Consider the following 7,517-nt stretch of genomic DNA (forward strand, 5'->3'; position numbering starts at 1 on the left):
TCCGGTATAGCCTAAGAAACTCCGAACTCCTTTCACACTAACTAGAGGTGGTAATTTTTAAATCATATCCACCTTTGCTTTATCAACGTCAATTCCTCTTTGGAAATTTTAAGCCTTAAGACGATTCTCTCATTAACTATAAAATAACATTTCTCCCAGTTAAGGACAAGATTTGTCTCATCGCATCTTTTAAGTATCTTAGCCAAATTAATCAAACAAATACCGTAAGTATTACCAAAAACAAAAAAAATCATCCATAAAAATCTCAACAAAATTTTCTACCATATCAGTAAATATTGCCATCATACATCGCTGAAGTGTGGCAGGTGTATTACATAAACTGAAAGGCATTCGCCTAAAACCAAATGTATCGTACAGGCAAGTAAAAGTGGTTTTGTGTTGGTCTTCTGGGGCTACAACTATTTGTTTATATCCCGAATATCCATCTAAAAAACAATAATATTCGTTACCTACTAGTCGATCTAACATCTGACCCATAAAAGGTAGTAAAAATGATCCTTCCGAGTTGTTTTGTTCAATTTTCTGTAATCAATACAGATTCTCCAACTTGTGATAGTTCTTGTTGGGATTAAATCATTACATTTATTCTCGACAATTGTGATTCTGCCTTTTTTCAGTACACATTATATCGGACTTATCCATAAACTATCTTAGATGGGGTAGATAATTCCTGCATCTAACTATTTGATCACTTCCTTTTGAACTACCTCTTTCATGATAGGGTTGAGTCTCTTTTGCCCATCAATCCTAGCTCTTTCACCCTCCTCTAGGATAATTTTATGCCTATAAAAAGAAGGGCTTATACCTCGAATATCAACTATGGTCTAATCAATCGCCTTTTTAAATTTCTTTAAAACTTCGATCAATTGCTCCTCTTGGTATTAATTCTACTAAAACAATCATAGGAAAAGTAGAACAGTTACCTAAATAAATGTATTTTAAATGGGAAGTACCTTAAGTTCGATTTTGGGTGGTTCCTCGATTGACAACTTTAGTTGTGTCAATTCCTGAACTTCCAATTCTAGTGGTTCAAACTGTGCTAGTTGAGCATAATCCCTCGGATTGGCTTCCATCAAAGTCATGTTTTCATTACCTTTTTAATATTCCAATGGTTCAGACCCTAAAGTGTTCTCCAATGGGTCTTCAAAATTGTTCTCCCATTCTATAGAAACTAAGGTTTCTAGCTCCTCCATTACAGAACATTCCTCCATCGGATTAGGAAATTTCAAAGCTTTAAGAACATTAAATGTTACTTGATCATCCTAAACTCTCATCGTGAGTTCTCCTTTTTGCACGTATATCAATATTCTTCTCGTGGCTAGATAAGGTCTCCCTAGGATGACTAACACTTCCTTATCTGCTTTAAAATCTAAGACAATAAAATCAGCAGGAAAAATGAATTTATCGAATCTTACCAAAATATCCTCGACTCTCCTTCGAGGTATGCTAAAGATTGATCCGCCAGTTGAAGTGTCACAGTAGTGGGTCTTATTTCGCCTATTCCCAACAGTTTGAAAATAGCCTTAGGCATCAAGTTGATGCTCACTCTTGAGTCGCACAAAGTTTTACCACCGTAAGATTATATGATATTACAGGGTATAGTAAAGCTTCTAGCGTCCTCCAGTTTTGGAGGAAGCTTGTTCTGTAAGAACGCACTACACTCCTTCATTAAAGCGACAACCTTATACTCACTAAGTCTTTTTTTTCTTGGATAGGATGTCCTTCATGAGCTTCACATAATTGGGCATTTTCTCTAAAGCCTCCACCGACAGAATGTTGATGTGAAGTTACCTTAGAACACTAAAAAATTTCTTGAATTGCACCTCATGTTTCTGCTTATTTAGATGAAACTTTTAAGGGTATGGAGGTGATAGAACTTTGGGTTGGACCAGACAAATTTTCTAAGAAGATAAGTCTGCATCTAAAGAAGATGTTAGTTTTTCAGAATTCACTAGTTTAAGTTTTACCTCATCAGACTTTGTAAGTTCTGGCTTAGCTGGTGTAGGATTTCCAATTGTTGGTTGACTTGCCTCCTTCTCAATGGGTTCATCTTCAATCACAACATCCTTGGGTTCCAATGTCTTACCACTTTGTAAGGCAACTACTTTGCAATGTTCCTTATCCAAATTTCTTAGATTTTCTGTATCGCTCGGTAAGGCTCCTTGCAGTCGGTTACAAAGATCCGTAGCTAACTAACCCATTTAGTTCTCCAAATTTTTTAGCGTTGCTACTTGGCTTGGGATTAAAGAATCATTCTTCACCATGTATGCCTTTAACAAGTTCTCCAAACTGTTGAATGACTCAGCTTGTTATGGTTTTGGGGCGTGTTGATTGAATCCCTATGATTGGTTAGGTTTATGCTGCGTGTAAGTGTTATTTGGTTCATTTCCTTAGTTACCCCAAGAAAATTTTGGATGGTTGCACGATGAAGGATTGTAGAAGTTACACTGTGGTCCGTGTCCACTTTTATTTTGGTGTTGATTCCCTACATAATAAACTAACTTGGGATTTGATAAACAATTCTCAAAAGAATGGCCATCGTCATAGTATACGCAGTAAACAACATCAAACTGACTTGGTGATTGAGTTGTAAAAGTATTCAAACCATTAGCGGTAAACTGTTTCAACATTGAAGAAATAGAAGATACCTGAGCTGAGAGTGATGTAAGTGCATGCACTCTGGCTAATCGTCTTCCTGAAAATGCTCAATTTGTTGGCCATTGATAATTGTTACTAGCGATCCTCTCAATGATCCCGTAAGCCTCATTATAAGACTTAGACAAAATCGCACCATTCGTAGAAGCATCTACCATCAACCTTGTGTATGTGTTGAGACCATTATAAAACATCTCTAACTGGATGCAGTGTAGAATCCCATGATGAGGCCACTTACAAAATAATTCTGTGAATCTCTCTTATGCCTCATACAAAGATTCGTTATCCAATTGTTGAAAAGTGGTTATCTCATTTCACAACTTAGCATTTTTCTTAGGTGGGAAATATTTAACCAAAAATCTTTCGGTTAATTCTTGTCATGTAGATATTGAACTTGGTGGAAACAAATTAAGTCATGCTCATGCTCAATCTCGCAACGAGTATGGAAACGACTTCAACCTCAATGAGTCTTTAGTCACACCGACTTTCTTAAACAAATCGCTCACTCCATAAATAATCGAAGGTCAAGGTGCGGATTTTATGTGGACATTCCACTAAACTAGCCCGCCATTTGGAGCATTTGAAACATCACTGGTTTCAATTCAAATTGAGGTGCCTAAATCTCTAGTCTCCTAATTCTCGGATTTAATTCATTAAAGAGTGGCACAACATACTATCTTATGGCACAATCCCTATCATCAACAATAAGGATTGTATTTTGCACATGATAAGCTTCATTTCCTTATCCATCATTTTCGTTTCCAAGGTCCATATCGACTCAGGTAATAAATAGATAATTCGATCTATGCTCAAAAACACCTGAAATATAATTCACAAAAAATAAAGAATAAATCAGTAAGGTTAGAAGTTAGATAAAAAAATGAAATAACCAAATTGAAAAGAATAATTCACAAAAACTATTAAGGCAATAGTCTTTGGCAACGATGCCAAAAACTTGTAACTTTCGGTTTATGGAAATATACAGTCGTTATCAAGTAATAAGTAACTAAAAGAGTTATCGTCTCCACAAGGACTGTGTATCTTAATCAATATATTTCAAAATTAAAGTTAACAATTTGATAATAAAAACACAATATCTTGAGTGATGGGTGATTAACTAAATTAAATTATCTATACGCAAGATTGATCCCTAATACAATTTAAACTAAATGCAAATTATGAAATGAAATGTATGAATGAATTTAGCAAAAGCACAAACTTCAACAATCAATAACATGAATAGGCTAGGATAATTACATCATTCAATTTAACTTACTTTTATCATGCTTAATAGTGTTCGGAAATTATCCCATGGCAACTCGATCTTTCATGAGTTTGGAAACCAAATTAAATCATTTAAGAATCTTTTACTTAATAAAACATGCATTTTACTAATCATCTTAAACTAAGGGTTTCTTAGGATTCATGTGAAGTAACAGGGATGGGTTAGGTTTGAAATAGTTTAATCACATAAACCTAAAACCTATGCAAGATAATATAGCTTGTTAAAGTTATTATAAACCTTTAATTTAGTCGGGTTAGGATCTAAATTAAGCAGGCACATTTCAATTATTGTGTCCACTAGCCATCATCTGGTTAGGATCGCTCAACTAATTCTAATGAATCAAATCACGTATGAATGAAATACACACTTGAGTTTAATTGTAAACATGATCAACTGAGGCACAAACACTATAGACATGATTTAAACAAACTTCATTAAATAAATGCAATCATCCTAGTTAAACAAAATTAAGCTATCATTGTTCATTACAAGATAATAAAACACATTGGAAACATGATTAAAATTAAAATAACAAAGTAAAGGAAGAATAAACTCTGTCAAATTAGCTGTCTCATGAACTCTGACTGAAGATGTTTTCCTCTAATCCTTGTGCCATTCCTTTGCTAATAGCTTCTCAAGGTGGTCGGCCAAGAGATAATCTTATCAAGATTTTTGGCTAAGAAAGAAATTATGGAATGCTAAGCATAGAAATGAAGAGAGAAAATGAAAGAATGAATGATGATTGCGAGATTTGAAGAATGAGGGATATTGAGATGAGGGATGATTGAAATGGAGAATGAGTGGGTGTATTTATACTTGAAGTAGATGGTAGAGTTTACTAAAAATAGGGATTGGAATCCCTCTATTTTCTGCATTACTTGGTTGACCACATTTTGTGGAAGAAGGGGGATAATGGTTCTTTTATTTGAACATAGAATCATGCTAAATTTAGGCATGGGTTAGATGGTTTCAAGGGCAATCTTTATGTGCTAATTTCCAATGATTCTCCAAATGCAGGACCTCCAGTAAATATCACAAAACAGATTTTTTGGGCAACCAACATGCTTGTGCCAAATTTGGACTTGACTCCCCCTTGTTGGACAATTCTATAACCCATTAAATAATCACACTTGTCTACCATATAGCATCATTTTAACTGGGTCACAATAACACCTTGTTGACCTATTTAGCATGGTTTTGCCGTCCAATATAGGAAATAAATAGCTCATGTTCATGCAAGATTATAATAAGCTCTTTATTCAATCAACTTCATGGTCCTACTGCATAATTAAATATAACACATTAATAAATAACATGAAATAATTTAATTTATGCACAAAATTCATGTAATAAAGCATAAATTTGCATATTTTATAAATTCATGTCCATTATCGAGGTTTAAGCAAAATTCACTAAATTAATCAAAAAATACTTGAGATTTGTATTATTTTTAAGTAAAAGGTGGTAAAAACTACTAGAAAAACCTATATAAATTAGAGTTTACAGTATTGAGCTCATTATCACTCAATCTAATAATTATTGGAGAATTCAAATATTTTTAGTTCATTTTAGATAGATAAATAGTGTAACACCCTATACTCGACTTAGAAGTTAATGCCATGTCTGGAGGCTACACCAACTTATATCAAAACAAAACAACCTTTAACTACTTGAAATTTAATATCCAGAAATCATGTAATTAATTAAACCAAACATAAAAATTTAGACTTTTGAAGCTTAATCCAAAATAAACACACAGTAGCATAAGCTTATAAAAATAGTAACATAACTAAAGAGAATTAACCGATCTCCTACCATGTCGACCCGCCTAAATCTGTGGGTTACATGTAATCCAAACAAATAGACTAAATAAGTTTGCAACTTAGTGTGGTAACTTACATTCAATAAAAAAATGGTAGTACAACAGATATGATTTTAATTTTTCATAAATCAGTTGTTTATCATAATCAAATACAGAATCAGAAACAGAGAATATCAGTTACAGATTCCTACCCCCATATGCTACACACCACCTCCGTACATCCCAGCACACCATATAGGGCATCAAGTACCCATCCATCCTTACACACCAATTAGTGACTGTATGTCATGTTTCAGAATAATTGCAGCCTAGATGCCAGATCAGAATGCAATAAATCACCAAAATTAGAAATATTTATGGCTTAGCCACCAGATTTGGCAGATTATTAACTTCTTGCATTTCTTTCTTTATACAATCCAATCCCAATGCAGATGCAGATTTAACAGATACCAAATATAAGTATACAATAATATAATTTCAGAACGTGCTTATGTAATGCTATCACACTTACTTATCAGATCTCATATCAAGTGTATATATTTATCAAAATAATAGATTATTCAGTAACAAATTGTCAGATAACAGTTTTAATGTCAAGTTCAGATCATAATCGGACCCTACAGTAGGCCTACGTTCAATTCAAATGACGATTACGACCCTAGGGAAAACTCTTGATTATTATCCCACACGTCCGTGTTGATTCATACGGCCTGAGTGGTTGGCCCGTATGGCCCTCTTCATGTCACACACGACCTGGCACATGGCCTGGCACACGACCGTGTGGCTCAAAACAGTGAGTTACACGGTCTAGCACATGGCTAAACGCACGCCCACGTGACTCAAATCTCAAAATATCTCTCACACGGCCTGGACACACGTTCATGTCTCTGGCCTGTGTGACTCTAATTCCAAAACAATGAGTTACATGGCCTGGACACACGACCGTGTCCCTGGCCCGTGGGACACTAATTCACAAACAGTGAGTTACACGGCCTGGCACATGGTTATGTGGCCCACACGACCTACCACGTGCCCTAGCACACGACCGTATGGCATCGACAGCCATGTTTTTGAACGTTTAAAATTTGCAGAAAATCGGGTTTTCATTACACACTTGGTATAGTTTCAATGTAGGAGCAACGTAGAAGAATCCTAGAACCTAAAACGACCATTCAATAATCAATTAAACTACTTAATCAACAAAATTTGCACAATTTAGCACCTAACTAACTATGCCAAAATCCTCGACGTAAAACCTCCAACAAAACTAACGCTTACTTACAAATCAATGGCAATTCCTCAAATTCACTCGTTGGAGATCATTACCTTCGATATCTATGCCTAAAAAAACCGAACAAATGCTTAACAAAGAATTCAAGCAAATCAATCAAAAACCAACTTCGACAGAAACGAAGAAGTTGACAAACAATGAAATGCACACTTACCCGACCACACAGCAGTAAAATTTTAATAGCAACTTTAGCGATTGTGAAAACCAAAAAGAATAAGAGAAAAAGAATAATAAAAGAATAAGAGAAAAAGAACGAACGAAAGAGGGAAATGAAAGAAAACAATTTAATTTAAAAAAAAACAATTAAACTAATTCTATAGAGTAGCAAAACAAAACAAAAAAAAAACATATCCCCACTTCACTCACACAAAGACTCGAAGACTAGACCAAAGAGTAGCAGATACTTAACCATCGAATCAGCAAGCTCATTCTTGACACAGGCT

General features: G+C 34.7%; 1 non-coding gene across 1 annotated transcript; it reads left to right on the forward strand.

Annotated features, from left to right (window-relative positions):
* Window positions 1–2,892: 2,892 nt before the first annotated feature.
* Window positions 2,893–2,999, forward strand: LOC121222870 (small nucleolar RNA R71). Its single transcript, XR_005920240.1, has one exon. It is a non-coding gene; the product is annotated as a small nucleolar RNA R71 (small nucleolar RNA).
* The last annotated feature ends 4,518 nt before the right edge of the window (window positions 3,000–7,517 follow it).

The sequence above is a fragment of the Gossypium hirsutum genome, chromosome D10 (genome assembly GCF_007990345.1).
Source record: "Gossypium hirsutum isolate 1008001.06 chromosome D10, Gossypium_hirsutum_v2.1, whole genome shotgun sequence".
NCBI classification, from domain to species: Eukaryota; Viridiplantae; Streptophyta; class Magnoliopsida; order Malvales; family Malvaceae; genus Gossypium; species Gossypium hirsutum.